Genomic DNA, 7,478 nt, shown 5'->3' on the forward strand with positions numbered 1-7,478 from the left:
GTAATAATATACTAGTAACAACCACATAAGTCATTGTGGTCTTAATGTTCATTTCTCTAATGAACACTGTTGAGCATTTTTTCATGTTGTTTTTTTTCCCAACTGTATATCTTCTTTAGTGAAGTGTCTGTTTGAATCTTTTATCCATTCTTCAGCTGAATTGTTTTCTTATTATAGAGGTTTAAAAAGTATATTCTAGATACAAGTCCATTATTAGAAATGTAATTTACAAATATTTTTTTCTGGTCATAGCTTATCTTTCACCTCTCTTAACAGGATCTCTCAAAGGGCAGAAGTTTCTGATTGTGATAAAGTCCAATTTATCTTTTCATAAAATTAAATTTATTAGGATGGCATTGGTTAATAAGATTATATAGATTTCAAGTGTGCCTTTCTATGATACATGATTTGTATATTGCATCGTGTGCCACCACCCACAGTCAAATCATCTTCCATCACCATATATTAGTATTTGGCCCTGTTTATCTTTTACTAGTCTTCATTCCTCTTTCCTCGTAACCACCATATGGTTATCTGTGTCTACGCGGACTGAAAGGTCCCAGGTTCGATTCTGGTCAAGGGCATGTACCTGGGTTGCAGGCACATCCCCAGTAGGAGGTGTGCAGGAGGCAGCTGATCGATGTTTCTCTCTCATTGATGTTTCTAACTCTCTATCCCTCTCCCTTCCTCTCAGTAAAAAAAATAAAATATTTAAAAAAAAATTATTTTAATGTCCTTTTCTACTAATTCAACTTTTTTTGAGACAATTTCAGTTGATTGATTTTTCTGCTCATTATGTTTGTATGTTTTCCTGCTTTGAATTCCTTGTAACTTTTGATTGCATGCTTGATATAATTTTTACCTTGTTAGATACTAGATATTTTTGTATTTACATAAATGTTACTGAGTTTTGTCTAGGACACAGGTGTCTTGAAAACAGTTTGTTCCTGGAAAGGCTTGCTTTCAAGCCTTGTTAAGTGGGACCAGAGCAGCATTTAATCTAGTGTTCATTTTGTTTCACTGTTAAAGCAAAACCCTTTGGAGTATTCTACACTGTGCTTTTGAGTTAATGCGGTTTTCTACTCGGGCTGGTGGGAATGGGCATCCTTCTGGTCCCTTGTGAGCCTCAAGAGTTGTTCCCTCAAGAATAAATTTAGTGCCCTGGCTGGTTTGACTCAGTGAGGGAACAACTCTTAAGGCTCACAAGGGACCAGAAGGATGCCCATTCCCACCAGCCCACCAGGCCTGTGGACTAAAGGGTCCTGGATTCGCTTCCCGTCGGGGGCACATGCCCGGGTTGTGGGCTCCATCCCCAGTGTGGGGCATGCGGGAGGCAGCTGATCATCTCCACCTACTAGATTCTAAACTGCATGGGGCAGGGACCTTTGTCTTTTTTTTTATTCATAGATGTATCACAGTGGTAGATGCATGGGAAATATTTTTGAATGAATGACCATCTGCATTTAAGATTTTGGTGTGTCCTTATAGAAAATAATTGGAAAACCCGAAGAGAGTTGGGATAGTCAAGGAGAGAGAATTGCTGAAGAAATGTCTTTGGGTAAGAGAAAGGGGATGGAATCTAGCACCCAAGGAAAGGGTCTGACTTTAGATAGACGCATGGATACCTCATCTCTGAACAGATGACAAGGCAGCCTACATGGGTAAAGATGCTAGTAGGTGGGAACAAATGAGAGTTTGTGGAAATTATCTTTTGATTGCTTCAGTTTTCTCAGTGAAATAAGCAAGGTCCTTTGGTAAGTGTGAAGGTGGGTGTGGGGGGAGTTTACAAAAGCTAGTAGGAGAGTAATTAGACTAAGGAAGTATAATCAAGGGGTTGGCAAAAGTAGGTTTACTGTTGTGAGTAGGTGAAACACATTTTCTTCTTGTATTATTTATTATTATTTATTTGTATTACAACTATAAACCTACTTTTGCCCATCCCTGTATTATAATGGGTCTACTTGATTAAGGGTTCATTTGAGGTTTATGTTCATAAATTGAAATTCAGATTAGTCAGCGTGTTTGTTTTACTCCAGCTACAATCAACAGTGACTAAATATCCATTGAGAACCAGACACTATTACCTGCGGACTGTAAGATATAGTAACAAAACCTCATCCTAACCCCATGAGGACTCACTGTGTATTGGCAGACATATACATAATTAGCCAATTGTGAAATGGTGTGATAAGTACTATCTACTCAAATGTAAAGCATCGTATATTAAAGAAGTTCCAGGCTGATGAGCAATGCAGGTTGTGGAGGGAACAGCAGATTACTGTGAGAAGGCAGAAGATTGCAAAAGAATCACTTCCAAACTCTCACCTCCCTCTGTCCAGTCAAAAACTAGGTGTAAACACTATTTTATATAAAATACTCCTATGTAAAAACTGTCCCAATCCCAACCAGATCCCCTGCTTTGAAACTCATCTTAAACTAGATCCCCAAAACTCATATTGTACCTCTGACTTCTCCCATAAGACACTACAAAGACTATTAAGATATCCTCCCTTACTGCAGTAAGCAAAAAACTCAGTTCTGCTCTATCAACAGGTTATTTTGGAGGTATTTTAAAGGAGCCAGCATTTGATGATCTTGGAGGACCTATAAAAATCTGGTCAACTTGGAAATAGCGTGCTTTCTGAGGCCCTTTGAGTCTTCTGCACAGGGTCTCTCCAATGACGATGGCAAGGTAAGTTCATATTGAGTTTCAGCTTTGATTTCTTATTTTTCTTCATCAACCACTCCAAATGATGTTTAATTTGTTTAGTTTGAGAGTGGTATCTAGGAATAAGAGGCTCTTTTTAAAAATCCAGATCAAGTTTGAAAACGTATTTTTGGTAGAAATCTGCATTATTGCTGACACTACTTTTGTGTGTTTGTCCTTGTCATTTCTTCATTGTTAATCTGTAAGAAGAAGTCCAGAGGTATTAAGGTGGGTGTAATCTAGTTTACTCAGAAGACTACTCTTCAGACTGGCATCCTTTGGAAAAAGGCCTCAGGTCATTTATGAAAATCTTATCAAATTTTACTCACTGTTGTGTTATTTTATCATGAAGATCTAGTTCTCTTTTGGAGGGGGAGGTCCCCAAGAAACAAAGGTGCACACGATTTGACTGACTATTGCCAGACTCATAGGTTTATTTTTAGTCTAGTTCTGTACCCAACTGGGTTGAACTCCTGCATCTTATATGTATTTATATTAGAATCAAAAACAAATCTTAAAGTTTCTAAATGATATAAGCATTATTTGGAATTACAGTGGTTACTTTGAGGAACTTGTTATATGAACAAAATCATTCTTTTGGGAGTTACTTTCAAGCACAAAGAGAGCAGCATCCCAAACATACAATTGTCTACACACATTTTATTTATTGATTTTAGAGCAAAGAGCAAGAGAGGGAGAGACAGAGGGGGAAAACATATTAATTTTTTGTTCCTCTCATTTATGCATTCATTGGTTGCTTCTTGTATGTGCTCTGACTGGAGACTGAACCCACAACCTTGGTATATCAGGGCAATGCTCTAATCAATTGAGCTAGGGCCTGTCCACATTTTAAAGCAAGAAGAAACTTTCAAAATATATTCAAGGAATTATGAAATTGCCTCCTTAAAAGATTCCTTGGCAAAGGCAAGAGAAAATTAGGAAAATTTAAAAATGAAATCTAGATCCCTTAAAATCAGATTTGAATATAAAGTCCTTTATTCTTCTTTTCCACTTTCTCTTATGTTCCTTCATTTTTCTCTTTTCTGTTTATCCTTCTGTTCTTCTCTCCTTTCCTCCAAAATACCTCATAAGAAGATGGTCTTGTGGGTCTAAAAGAGAAAAATCACTTTGTTTCGTATGAGAGACACCACTTTCCATACTTGAAGTATTTATAATTACTGCCTCCTGCACGCCCCCTACTGGGGTTGACTGGGACTCAAACTGACAACATTTTGGTGCATGGGACAACACTCAACTGAGCCCCATTAGCCAGGGCGCTTAACTAGCTGCCTTAAACTATCAATTTTTAAAAGTCATTTTTATACATTATTCAACTTTTTTAAAAATATATTTTATTGATTTTTCACAGAGAGGAAAGGAGAGGGATAGAGAGTTAGAAACATTGATGAGAGAGAAACATTGATCAGCTGCCTTCTGCACACTTCCCACTGGGGATGTGCCCACAACCAAGGTACATGCCCTTGACCGGAATCGAACCTGGGACCTTTCAGTCCACAGGCCAACGCTCTATCCACTGAGCCAAACCGGTTAAAGCCATTATTCAACTTTTAATAAACTATTCTACTTTTCACTTATTTTGCTTTTACCTAAAATATGGTTGGTTGGCAATACAAATTTTGGCTTTTAAAAGATGACTAAGCATCCTTCTAAGTTGCTATCCTATTCATGAATCGCTTAAAGCCAATTAAATCTTGAAATTCTTTTTTTTTAGATCTTGAAATTCTTATGTAAATACACTCTCTTAAGATCTTTCCATCTTTTTAAGTTTGATTAACATTTGAAAATATATTGTAATGTTTTTAGTAATAAAAAACATGGGTATATTTAGACCTTCAAGAAGAATTTAACCAAGGGAAATAGGCAAGAACAAAAAAAAAACATTAGCTTTTAGTAGCTGTAAAACAATGTGTGGCTTTCACAGTAACAGACTTCTATATCAGTTGCATAATAGTAATTCTTTATTCATGAGGTCTTTATTTCCATGGAAACCCTGAGATCATTTTAATTTTTAATTACACTAGAGTTTACAGTTCCATAGATTTTAACTCCATCAGTAAGCACAGAAGCTAGCGCTTCACCCACTTCTAGTTAAAAAACATAAAGGCCGAAACCGGTTTGGCTCAGTGGATAGAGCGTTGGCCTGCGGACTGGAAGGTCCCAGGTTCGATTCCGGTCAAGGGCATGTACCTGGGTTGCGGGCACATCCCCAGGGGATGTGCAGGAGGCAGCTGATCGATGTTTCTCTCTCATCGATGTTTCTGGCTCTCTATCTCTCTCCCTTCCTCTCTGTGAAAGTTCAATAAAATATATTAAAAAAAACAAACATAAAGGAAGAAAAGGTAGTTTAAAATGATCAAGAATTTTATGTAGCAGTAATTGTTTTTTTTCCTTTTTAATTCTTACAACATTGTATTGCTCTAAGAAAGAAATATTCCTTGTTACATGACAAGTAAAGAAATCCAGATATTGATTAACATGAATTTGAATGAGAATAATTGAATTTCAAGAAAACTGCTTTCTGAGGACAAGAAATCTCTCCCAGTCTCAAAATTTTCTTTTCTTCACAGGAAATAAGAACTTAAAAAGAGAAAAATACTAATTTTTAAATAAAAATTTCCTGTAATTTCCTTTTTCTTCTTGATTAAAGAGTTTTCTCGACTGTAGATTGTGGAAGTTAACTTTTAATTAACTTCCCAGCCATGATAGAAAGTTCATTATACATGAAAGGAAAGTGGTTTTCATTCATGTTTCAACTGAATTTTAAGTACTACATTTTGTATGGTGAGGGGAGTGTATGATTACATGTCGCCTTGGGAAATATATCACAAGGTCTCTAGAACAACAAATATAGTTTTAATCTTGTCATGTCTCTACTTAAAAATTCTAATTTTATACAGAATGAAATACAAATCATTGAGCCAGCAGGCAGGACAGTTGCAACCTGAAAGGGGCCAGGCCAGAGTGGCTCTGCCTCTGGCTGGCCTGTAGTGTGTGGGTTCCTGACCTCATGCAGGAAAGAGTCCAGGTGGTTTTGAGTATGTTTATTCAAGCTGGGACAGTGGAACAAGGAAGGTCCTAGGATAGAAGAAGCAGCAGGAGACAGCCTTGGGGGGCTGGTTTGGCTCTCTAGAAAGCTTATAGGAAAGAAGTGAGCCGAGGTGGGGCTGCTGTCAGCTCACTGGAGAGTCAGAAAAAGGGGGCCTTGGGAACAGGTTCAGGGGTTAGCATGGGATGAGCGGCTACTGCCCATAGCTCCCCTGGTTGCAAGTCTGGTGGGGTCCCTTAAAGCAGCAGTCGCCAACCTAGGGTCTGTGGACCACTGATGGCCTGTGAGGTCCGAAAGGCTGGCAACTGCTGCCTTAGAGCTTAGGAGATGCACACCTATGCGGGAAGAAGAGGGAAAAGAGAAAGGTGCTGTTGTGCTCCCAGGAGGGCGGGAGAGTAGGAGCAGGGTCCTCCATCTTGAGGGTTTTAAAGGTTGGGAATTTAGGGGAGGTCTTAGGGCAGGATCTCAGTAGAATATCCGTCAGCTTTTCCAGGTATCCTTTCAGGTCGTGGCTCCACTGATTGGTCGGCATCAGGGCAGGGGGTCACTAGTTATCACAGTTGGTCCTAGCATTGCCTACCTTGTTTTGCTCGGCCTGGAGCCGAAATACAACTGAGGCCTAGATATTATCTCCAGGGAGGAAAGGTGTGTGTGGGGGGGTGGTTGTGGAGGGGGGGGGGGTGGGTGGAAGGGTGTCTACACCCCAAGACTTGTGATATGAAAGGTCACAGGGATCTAAACCACATGGTCAGTGATTTGCCAAGGGAGGATATGCCAGTTTTGCCCATTGCTAGGCACCAGTGGCTTTCTGCCCTGGTGACCTTCTCTGTCTGGCTGTAAATTGCTCAGCCAGTGTGTTCAGCTGTTTCCCCATTCCACTTGCCAAGGAATTTTCATAGCTTTTTACTATCCTGTCTCAGTTGGAGCGTTCATTTTTAAATTTTTAATATAAAAATAAGTTGAAAAAAAGATATCAACTACCATCCTGGAGAAGGTGACAGTCCTAGTGTGCAACAACCGTCCTGCTAGCCAAGAACCTACATGGCCTTCTTTTGGCCAAATATTGAAAATGTTTATTTTTTAAGAAAGTTGACAAGCCCTGGCCAGGTGGCTCAGTTGGTTGGGGAGCTGTCCTGTTGCAGGTTTGATTCCCAGTCAGGGCACAGACCTAGTTGTAGGTTCTCTTTAGGAATGTTAGGAGTAAAAGTGATTGTAGCTTCACTGGAGAGACACTGATGAGAACTGGGAGAGCTAAGGGAACTGGGGATTGTCCAGTAGACACTTCTAATTAAAACCTATGCAGTGAAATATTGCACTTGTTTCCTTTTGGTGTAAGAAAAGAAATGACCTAAACAAAGACATAGCTCCTAACCTCTCCTGTGACTCTCTATAATCTTTGGTAGAGTTGAAACCTTCAGCATAAGAACTGCGTAATCCTTCTCTGCAATTCAGATGCTAAGCGTGTCTTTCATCTGAGGGAAAATGGAAAGGAGATCTTAGAATGGGATCATAAAAGTTTAATGGTTACCTGCCTACCCCAATATTAGAATGATTAGATGGGAAAGATAATCAACAGAGACAATATAGATAAATTCCCTGACTTTCTCCTCTTTAGTACATAGCTAAGGACCTCCTGTGGAACAGAAAGGATGAACCTGCCTCACAGGTTACATGCATTAGTCCTTGGTGAGTTTACTAGGGTAA

The 7,478-nt window shown here is 39.2% G+C and overlaps 1 protein-coding gene across 4 annotated transcripts in view; it reads left to right on the forward strand.

Annotated features, from left to right (window-relative positions):
• Nucleotides 1-2,692, forward strand: part of CARF (calcium responsive transcription factor) — a 50,324-nt gene extending 47,632 nt beyond the window's left edge. For 3 of the 4 annotated variants that reach the window (XM_015561103.1, XM_015561102.1, XM_015561105.1), the window contains 2 exons: nt 1,489-1,558; nt 2,554-2,692. The gene's annotated coding sequence lies outside the window, so the exon portion shown is untranslated. The remainder of the gene's footprint in view (nt 1-1,488; nt 1,559-2,553) is intronic. The other variant, XM_015561104.1, reaches the window with a different exon arrangement.
• The last annotated feature ends 4,786 nt before the right edge of the window (nt 2,693-7,478 follow it).

The sequence above is a fragment of the Myotis davidii genome, unplaced genomic scaffold, assembly GCF_000327345.1.
Source record: "Myotis davidii unplaced genomic scaffold, ASM32734v1 scaffold394, whole genome shotgun sequence".
Taxonomy (NCBI): Eukaryota; Metazoa; Chordata; class Mammalia; order Chiroptera; family Vespertilionidae; genus Myotis; species Myotis davidii.